Source organism: Elephantulus edwardii, unplaced genomic scaffold (assembly GCF_000299155.1).
Source record: "Elephantulus edwardii isolate Elephantulus edwardi_28Jun2011 unplaced genomic scaffold, EleEdw1.0 scaffold00196, whole genome shotgun sequence".
In the NCBI taxonomy this organism is placed as follows: Eukaryota; Metazoa; Chordata; class Mammalia; order Macroscelidea; family Macroscelididae; genus Elephantulus; species Elephantulus edwardii.
The window spans coordinates 3,107,359-3,117,226 of NW_006399946.1; the positions used below are offsets into that span (position 1 = coordinate 3,107,359).

General features: G+C 41.0%; 1 protein-coding gene and 1 pseudogene across 1 annotated transcript in view; both read right to left on the reverse strand.

Moving 5' to 3' along the window:
- PIEZO2 (piezo-type mechanosensitive ion channel component 2) overlaps positions 1-9,868 on the reverse strand; it is a 731,335-nt gene that overhangs the window by 411,058 nt on the left and 310,409 nt on the right. The gene's annotated exons all lie outside the window — the stretch shown is intronic.
- Positions 1,099-2,245, reverse strand: LOC102852708 (annotated as a pseudogene).

A 9,868-nucleotide genomic window follows, 5' to 3' on the forward strand; every position in this document is an offset into this window, starting at 1 on the left:
ATCTGGTACAGGCCATGGTCTTTGCAATCACTTGTTATGCATCAGAGAGCTGGAGAGTGACCAAGGAGGACAGAAGGAGAATTGATGCTTTTGAGCTTTGGTGTTGGAGAAGAGTGCTGAAGGTGCCATGGACTGCTAAGAGAACAGATTCATCCTGGAGAGGGTTAAAGTGGGCTGCTCCTTGGAAGCAAAGATTCTGAGTCTTCGCCTGACATACTTTGGTCATGTTGTAAGGAGAGACCGGTCCTTGGAGAGGGACATCATGCTTGGGAGGGTGGAGGGCAGGGGCAGGAGGGTAAGGCCCTCTGGGAGATAGATTGATTTGGTGACTGGGGCAATTGGGATGAGTGTGTTGGAGGCAATGAGATTGGCACAGTACAGAGCAGAGTTTAGAGCTGTTGTACATAGCGTCGCTATGAGTCGAAAGTGACTCAACAGCACATAACAACAACAACAAGTGTTGAGTATTTATATGAAGGACGTTCATAAGAAAAGCAAAATATGAAACAAAAATAATAATTATTGCATGTAACAAAAATCAAGTAGTTAATATTCTTGTCTCTTGTTTTAGTAATATGTATGTTTATTTGTATCTACTAAGTCTCTTAAGCATGCTAAGTTTGTGTAAGATTTGTTTTTTGGGTTTTTTTTTGTTGTTAGTTATTTTTCTTTCCCCTATTTCCTTCCAACAGGAGTTGGAAGCAATTTTCTTTTGATTTAAAAGAAAAGAAGAAAAAAATATTGTTTTTTATCTGAGTCATGTAAAAGTTGACCTCTTCCTTTTATTTTACCATGCTATATTTACTCTTATAGACCTTAGCTAATGGTTAACCACAGGGTTCTTGTAATTAAGTAAAGTGCAGTGTCTGTGTCAATAAATTGATAGAGATTTATAAGGCAAATCCTGGTCTCAGCTGTTTCAAATTTACTATGCAAATATTTTCTATTTTGGGAAAAAAAAGAAGAGATGAAGAAAACCATTGCCGTCTCCTTCAAAGCCAACTCTTCTGAGATACAGTTTCAAATAAAGATGTACTAGTCAAGTAATGTTGGTAATTTCTATCTTTGCATAGAAGGAAAAAAGTCAAACCGAAACAATTACTTCCTCCCTAAGGTCTCAGCTGGTTTCTTCAATCTTTTCTTCAGTTCCAGTGGAAATTTCTCATAGCACATCTCACAGACTGGTTTCATGTCAAACTCCACAAACTTATTCTTGAGTGTTAATTTAGTGTTGCAGGTAGAACACACAAAACAGTTCACACACCAGGCCTTATTAAGAGCAGAAACCATGTCACCTTCAATAACACAATTACAGTGGAAGCAAACATCTCCAAACAACTGGTTATAGTGGGTTTCACAATATGTCAGCCCCTTCCTCTCATAATGGCGATGTCCAAGGAATGGCTTTTCACAATTGGCACAAACAAAATGCTCCACGTGCCACTGCTTGCCCATGGCATTTACAACTCTTCCTTCAATGGGCCATTGACAAGCACCACAGATGGGGACTCCCATTTGGTCGTGGCAGGGCAAATAGTACAATTGCCCTTTCAGCTCCCAGGCACCCGCAGTCAGTTCCTTCCCGCAGTTGGCACAGTTGAAATGATCTGGATGGGATGGTAAGGGTCATTCTTAAAGATCAGTGGTTGTTCGTCAATGATGGCATGGCATTTCTGGCAAATGTATTTTCTAAGGCCTCTGGCTTTCTCATGATTATGACAGCGACGACAGAGATGTCTCCCTGCATTCTTGACAAACCCAATATCTGCCAAAATTTCCTCGCAGATGTCACAGAGGAAACACTCAGGGTGCCAGCTGTTATTCATGGCTTTAATAACTCAGCCAATGATGAAATCACCACACTGATGACAACAAAGAGCAAAAGGCATCTGGAAGTCATGTTCACAATACTTCCTTCCTTCAAACTCATAGAAGAGTCCTTCGGGGAACTGTTGGAAGCATTGTGCACACACAAAGCACTGCTCATAGTACAGCTCGCTGTTATTGTTAACTATCTTCTCGGTAGGCGCAAAGCCTCCTTTACAGCGCTCACAGGTAGCATTGACCAAGGCATTGGCCATGTTTCTGGTTGTTGTGGGGTCGGGTAAGTAAGTGTTCTTCCCAAGCTGGTCTGGCAGCTGTGAATTCCAACTATTTTCCCTGAGGGCTAAGCCATGTTACTTAGCCAGGAAGAACTCAAATAGCATTTACTCCTGTTGGTCATCCCAACGGCGACACCCAACATGGTTTTGCAGTCACGGGGTGATTAAAGATGCCGCTTTCTCCAGCAACACCTCTGCTTCCAAAGGCCAGTCCAACTCTGTCCTTTCCGTCCCGCGCCAGGCGGGCGTGCGGCATGCGTGCGTGTGTGAAGCGGGGCCAATAGACTGGGCCAGACTACGTTGTTGTTGTTGTTCTTATGTGCCATCAGGTCGCTTGCTACTGAAAGTGATCCTTTGTACAACATCCCTAAATACTGCTCTGTCCTGTGCCAATAGCACTGTCTCAGACAGTCCCATCCTGATTACCCCAGTCACTAAATCAACCCACCTCATAGAGGGCTTTCCCCTCCTGTGCTGCCCCTCCACCCTTCCAAGCATGATGTCCTTCTCCTTTCAAGTCAAAAGTATGTTAGACGGAGCCTCAGAATCCTTGCCTCCAAGGAGCCTCCGGGTTTAACCATTTCTAGGATGAATCTGTTTGTTTTCCTAGCAGTCCATTATACCCTCAGCACTCTTCTCCAGCTCAAAGGCATCAGTTCTCCTTCTATCCCCCTTGGTCATTGTCCAAGTCTCTAATGCATATCAAGTGATTGCAAAGACCATGGCTTGTATCAGACGCACCTTAGTCTCCAGAGAGACACCATTGCTCTTCAGTACTTTGGAGAGGTCCCTAACAGCAGACTTTCCCATGGCAATACGCCTTTTAATTTCTGGGCTACTGGTGCAATGCTGAGAGTTGTCAGAACAGAGCAAGGGAACACTGCATGGTTCAAAATTGGGAAGGGGGTAGGCCAGAGATGCGTCCTATCTCCATACCTTTTCAACCTGTATGCAGAACAGATTATCTGGGAGGCTGGGCTCTATGAGGAGAAATGTGGGGTCAAGATTGGTGGACAATTCATCAACAATCTGCATTATGCAGATGACAAAACCCTGCTTGCTGAAAATGAGGGGGACCTGAAGCACCTGCTGCAGAGGGTCAAGGACTACAGCCTCCAATATGGATTGAGGCTCAATGTCAAGAAGACAAAGATTCTCACCACTGGACTGACTGGCAGCATCAGGATGGATGGTGAAGCGATTGGGATTGTTCCCAGCTTTAGTTTGCTTGGCACCACAATCAACAATCTCAGCGCCAGTAGCCAGGAAACCGGGTAATAACGATGGGTATATCCCTGATGGGGTGATTGGCACATGACAGAACAGAGTTTAAGGCTGTGTACATAGGATTGCTATGAGTCTCAAGCGACTCGAAGGCACATAACAAAAAGAACACACATGGCCATGGTGGTTAAGACAGCATGGTACTGGTACAATGACAGACACATAGATCAATGGAATAGAATTGAGAATCTAGAAATTAGCCCATCTACCTAGGGTTAACTGATTTTTCACAAGGAGATGAAATCAGTTATGTGGGGAAATTATGGTCTTTTTACAAATGGTGTTTGAAAAATTGGAAAACTATCTGTAGAAAACTCAACCAGGACACTCACCACACTCCATACACAAAAATCAACTGAAAGTGGAACATGGACCTAGGACTAAAAACAAGGACTACAAACTTCATTAAAAAAAAGTTTGAAAGAACTCTTGAAGTCCTAATTTATAACATCAACAGTCTTTCAAGAATCCAGAAAAATCTACAACCAGGAGAGGATAAAATAGATGAATGGGACCTTCAAAGAATCAAATCCATATGCACATCCAAATACTTCCCCAAAAGGGTTAAAAGGGAAGCCACAGACTGGGAAATAATATTTAGTAATGACATGTCAGATAAGGGACTTATATCTAGGATTTATAAAATACTTCAGCACCACAACATGATAAAAATAAACAACCCAATTGAAAAAATGGGCACAGGATATGAATAGACACTTCACCAAAGAAGACATTCAGATGGCCAACAAACACATGAAGAAATGTTCAAAATCTCTAGCTCTAAGTGAAAAGCAAATCAAAACAACTGTGAGATATCGTCTCATCCCAGTAAGAATAGCAAAATTTAACAGAACAGAAAACAACAAATGCTGGCATGGTTGTCGAGAAACTGAAACCCTTATTCACTGTTGGTGGGAGCATAAAATGGTGCAGTGACAATGGAAAGCCATATGACCCTTTCTCAAAAAGTTTCAAATAGAGATACCATTTGACTCAGTAATTCCATTACTTGGAATATACCCCAAAGAAACCATAACCACCACCCAAGCAGATATATGTACACTCATATTTATCCTGACTTTGTTCACAATAGCAAAAAGTTGGAAACCATCCAAGTTCCTATCAACAAACGAATGGATAGAGAAGCTGTGGAATGGTTATATAATGGAATACTGTGCTGCATTGGAAAAACAAGGAACTCATGAAAATATTATACAAAATAGGTAACCCTGGAGGACATTATGATAAGTGAAATATATCAGTCACAAAAGGACAAATACTGCATAGTACCACTTTTGTAAAACGGGACTGACATAGATGTTGGGGGGAGACTGAGAAAGATGGGATAAGTTATGTATACTGCATTGAAACAGTTGAGGGAGATAACTGTCCTAAAGGGATATATGATTAGGTATCACCAAGACAGGAGTCTAAAACAAAGGCTGCAGAGTAGAGTGTACTGGGTGGAGGGGTTGTATAACAATGAAAGAATTTTTCTTTTTCTCTTCAAATACAAGAGTGAACTGGGGGGAGGGAGGGAAGGAGTTTGGGCAGGGAGAAAAGGGCAACAATGAATGAATGGAAATCCAAAGTCTCTGTAAACTTTCATTAAAATTAATAATAGTAATAATAAAAAGAAAAGCTGCATTCCATGAAATAAAATAGAATAATGCCAACCTATATTTAAGACAGCAAATAATAGATGAGAAAGGGTATGGAAAGATTGGAACTCTAACACATTGGTTGTGTTCATGTAAAATGGTGTCACCAACTATGTACACCAGTTTGGTGTTTTTTCAGAATGTTTGGTATACAAATATTTTTTGATCCAGAAATTATATGCCTGAAATAAATAAGAGCTGGACTAAAACTGACATAAATGCATCCATATTTATTGCAGCATTATTTACAATTGAAGCGAGTTTTAAACCCAAGTTCCCATCAGGGGATAAATGTATAAAGAAACCATGGTACATTCATATGATAAATCACTAAATAATAAACAAAAATTTATGAAATATTATACAACAGATACATCTAGAACAAATTATGTTGAGTGATATAAGCCTGTTACAAAAGAACAATTATAGTATAAGACCATTCTATGGAAAGGTTTAAACACAGTATCAATGGTGGAAGGTCAACAAGAATGAGACTGGAGGGAAAAGGGAATAAAAATTAATAATTAGATATGATGTGTGAAGAGAAAGGCAGTAATATACAAGAGGATTGATTTTAAAAAAAGAGGATTGATTTGGCTTAATAAAGTAATAAATCATAATTAATACTATAAAACAAATTGTCTAAATGATTTAATGAAAAAGCAATATAATTTGCAAATTTTCACTAAAAAAAGGCAGATATGAAGTCTCACCATCTAGCTTTCAAGGAGTATTCAGTCTATGGTTCTTCCAAGACACGTTTTTTTACTCTTCCTGACTTTATATATTCTTTATGTTATGTATATTTAATATCCTTCAACCTATTCAATATATGTAACATGAGGATATTTAATAGTCATCATTATTAAATACCCATCAACAATGTTGTTGTTATTGTTGAATGTTGTTGTTAAGTGTCATTGAGTTGAGTTCTATCCATAGTGACCTTAAGAACAGAAGCCTTGATAAGGGCAATGGTGCCCAAGGGCGACGGCACACCAAGTCTTATTGTCTGAGGACTGGTGACTTGGCAACTTAATATGTGGGAACAGACTGCAACCCCTATTTCCCAGAGCCACCCAAGCCCTGCACCCCCACCCCCGCCAAAGCACTGTGTCCAGGGACACCACCCCACCACCATCCTGCGCCCCCACATTTCTGGCACGCCCAGACGGCCTCGCCACAACCCTGCACTCCTGGCGGGTGCTCCAGGGCTACTAGAGACTCCTTCATGCAGCACAGAGATCTACCAACAGCCGTAGACAGTACAATTCTGAGTCAGCACACAAAGGCACACCACAGATCCAGCCATCATCTTAAGCCACCAATTGAGCTGCTGTGGGACTGATCTACCACGAGAAATTGTCTGGGAGAATACCCAAGGGTGAGCCCCAGGTGGGAATTTCACTGAGCTCTCTCGGGCCACACCAACTGCAAAGGATAGAGCAGGCCAATGGTAATTTGGCTGAATTTTTGTGGAAACTGCAGACCAGCCAGAGGCGAGTGGGTTGGTGGGAATTTGACTTTGTCTTGTTGGATCCCCTTGGACCCAGGACCCTGCCTGGACAGGATCCACTGTGCAAGGGCACCTGCGTGCGTGCCACTGGACAAGGACCATTGAATGAAAACCACTGGGTGAGACACAGCTGGTATTTGGATAGGGACCCCAAATATAAGCACACCCAGACAACTGAGGTCTGAGTGAGGTCCCCCAAGTGGTGGACCTGCCCTTGTGATCACCCCAACCACGTGCATGCCACACTCCATTTGGTTACACAGCTGGGTCTACAAGTCTGGTTAATCAACCTGTCTTTAATCCGGAGCACCTTGACCTATCTTACCTACAAGAGACTGTTCTTACAGACTCTGAACTGACATTTCCCTGAAGTCAGATGTTCAGAGAAAAACTCAAGTGGGACAGCTACCCAACTGATCTCTAAAACATTATCTTCAGATCTAGGACATATCAATGTCTCGAAGAAAGCAAGCTGTCCCACACAATACACAAGCACAAAGCAAAATGTCACCCCAACCATAGATTTCCTGAAGCCAGAAAGTCTGAAGGAACTGTCTGACACAGAATTTAAAAGAACAATGATTGAATATTTTCAATGGAAGAAAGACAAACTTGAAGAATTACAGGACAGGTGCATCAGATAGAGGCCATGGTCTTTGCAATCACTTGCTATGCATCAGAGAGTTGGACAATGACCAAGGAGGATAGAAGGAGAATTGATGCCTTTGAGCTCAGGTGCTGGAGAACAGTATTGAGAATACCATGGACTGCTAAGAAAACAAACAGATTTGTCCTGGAAAGGGTTAAACCGGGTGGCTCCTTGGAGGCAAGGATTCTGAGGCTCCGTCTAACATACTTTGGACATGTTGTGAGGAGAGACCGGTCCTTGGAGAAGGACATCATGCTTGAGAGGGTGGAGGGGAAGGACCTTCTATGAGGTGGATTGATTCAGTGACTGGTATAATTGGGATTGGAGTGTCAGAGACAGTGCGATTGGCACAGGACAGAGCAGAGTTTAGGGCTGTTATACATAGGGTCGCTATGAGTCGCAAGCGAATCAATGGCACATAACAACAACAACACAAGGAAAAACCAGGAGGAACTAAAAAAACCAGTCCAGAACTATGCAGAGAAAACAAATGAGGCATTAGCGGCACTGTAAAAACAAGAAACCACTATACAAAATATCAGGTCCAATATTTCAGATGCGTGATGGAGGGACACATGAGCAGAGTTGAAGAGATGGAACACAGAACCAGTGAAATAGAAGACAAAATTGTCACTGCTGATCTGCTAGAGCAAAAACCAGACTCAAAAAAAGGAAAGAAAAAGAAGAAAAACTAAGAATAATGTGGGACACCATCAAGAGCAATAACATGCACATCATTGGAATCCCAGAAAAGGAAGAAGCAAGTAAAGGCACTGAAAAAGTTGTGGAAGGATTACTAGAGGAAAACTTCCCAGGCGTAATGAAGAATGAGAGAATATATATACAAAAAGCTCAGCAAACACCATATAGACTAGATCACAAAAGAAAAGTATATTATAGTTAATTTTGTCAGAACCAAAGATAAGGAGAGAATCCTGAAAGCAGCAAGGTAGAAACTGAGTAACCTATAAGGGTGAGAAGATAAGATTAAGTGCCGATTTCTCAAAAGAAAGCATAAAATAAAGAAGAGAGTGGAAGGACATATGTCAAGCACTCAAAGAACACAACTGCCAACCAAGAATACTGTACCCAGAAAAATTATCCATGAAATATGAAGGAGAGATCAAGATATTCCCAAACAAGACCAGCACTTCAGGAAAGACTCAGAGATGTCCTTCTTACATATGTACCACAGAAAGCATCACGGACCAAAGTAACTAGCAACAACACCAAAAAAAAAACTCAACAAAATGATAGCAATAAAACCTTGCCTCATAATAATCACACTGAATGTAAATGGTTTAAATGCACCACTGAAGAGAAAAAAGAGTAGCAGACTGGATAAAAACCCAAAATCTATCAACACGTTGTCTACAAGAGACACACTTGAAAAATAAAGATAAAGACAGATGAAAAATAGAAGGGTGGTGTAAAATATACCAAGTAAATGGCAACGAGAAAAAAGGAGAGGTAGCAATATTAACCTCTGATAAAATAAATATCAATGTAAAAAGCAATAGGAAATAAAAAAACGTATTGCGATGGGAAAATCTGCAGTTAGGGACCTCTCTAAAGTGCTCAAGAGCAACGGTGTCACTCTGGAGACTAAGGTGTGCCCGATACAGGCCATGGCCCTTGCAATCACCTGTTACATCAGAGATTTGGACAATGACTAGGGAGGATAGAGGGAAAAATGATGCCTTTGAGCTGTGGTGCTGGAGAAGAGTACTGAATGTACCATGGACTGCCAAGAAAACAAAAGATCCATCCTAGAGTGAGTTAAACCAGGCTACTCCTCGGAGGCAAGGATTCTGGGGCTTCGTCTGACATACTTTGGACATGTTGTAAGGAGAGACAGGTCCTTGGTGAGGGACATCATGCTTGGTGGGGTAGAGGGACAGCACAGGAGGGGAAGACCCTCTATGAGGTGGATTGCTTCAGTGACTGGGGTAATCGGGATGGGTATGTCAGAGGCAATGCGATTGGCACAGGATAGAGCAGGGTTTAGGGCTGTTGTACATAGGGTCGCTATGAGTCGCAAAAGACTTGATGGCACATAACAACAACAACAACAATAAAAACCATCACAAAGGACAAGAAAGGTCACTACATAATGCTGAGAGGGTCAATAGAGCAAGAGGACATAACAATAATAAATATCTATGCACTAAATGAAAGACAAACAAAATACATAAAACAAACATTAACAAAACTAAAAAAGGAAATAGACAACACTACTATAATACTTGGAGACTTCAATACACCCCTCTCAAGAAAGATAGAACTACCAGAAAGAAATTCAACAGTGATACTGAAGATTAAACCATACAATAAAACAACTTGACCTCATAGATATTCATAGGCTAATGCACCCCAAAAACACAGTATATCTTCTTCTCCAATGTACATGGAACATTCTCCAGAACAGATCACATTCTAAGACACAAGGCAAGCATCAATAAATTAAAAAACATAGAAATAATACAAAGCATCTTTTCAGACCATAATGATACAAAATTAGAAATTAATAATAGGACCAAAAGAGAGAAAAAAACATGCATTTGGAAACTGAACAACTCCTTGCTTGAGCACGACTGGGCACTAGAAGAAATAAAAAATGAAATTTAAAAAGTTTCTTGAAACAAATGACAATGAA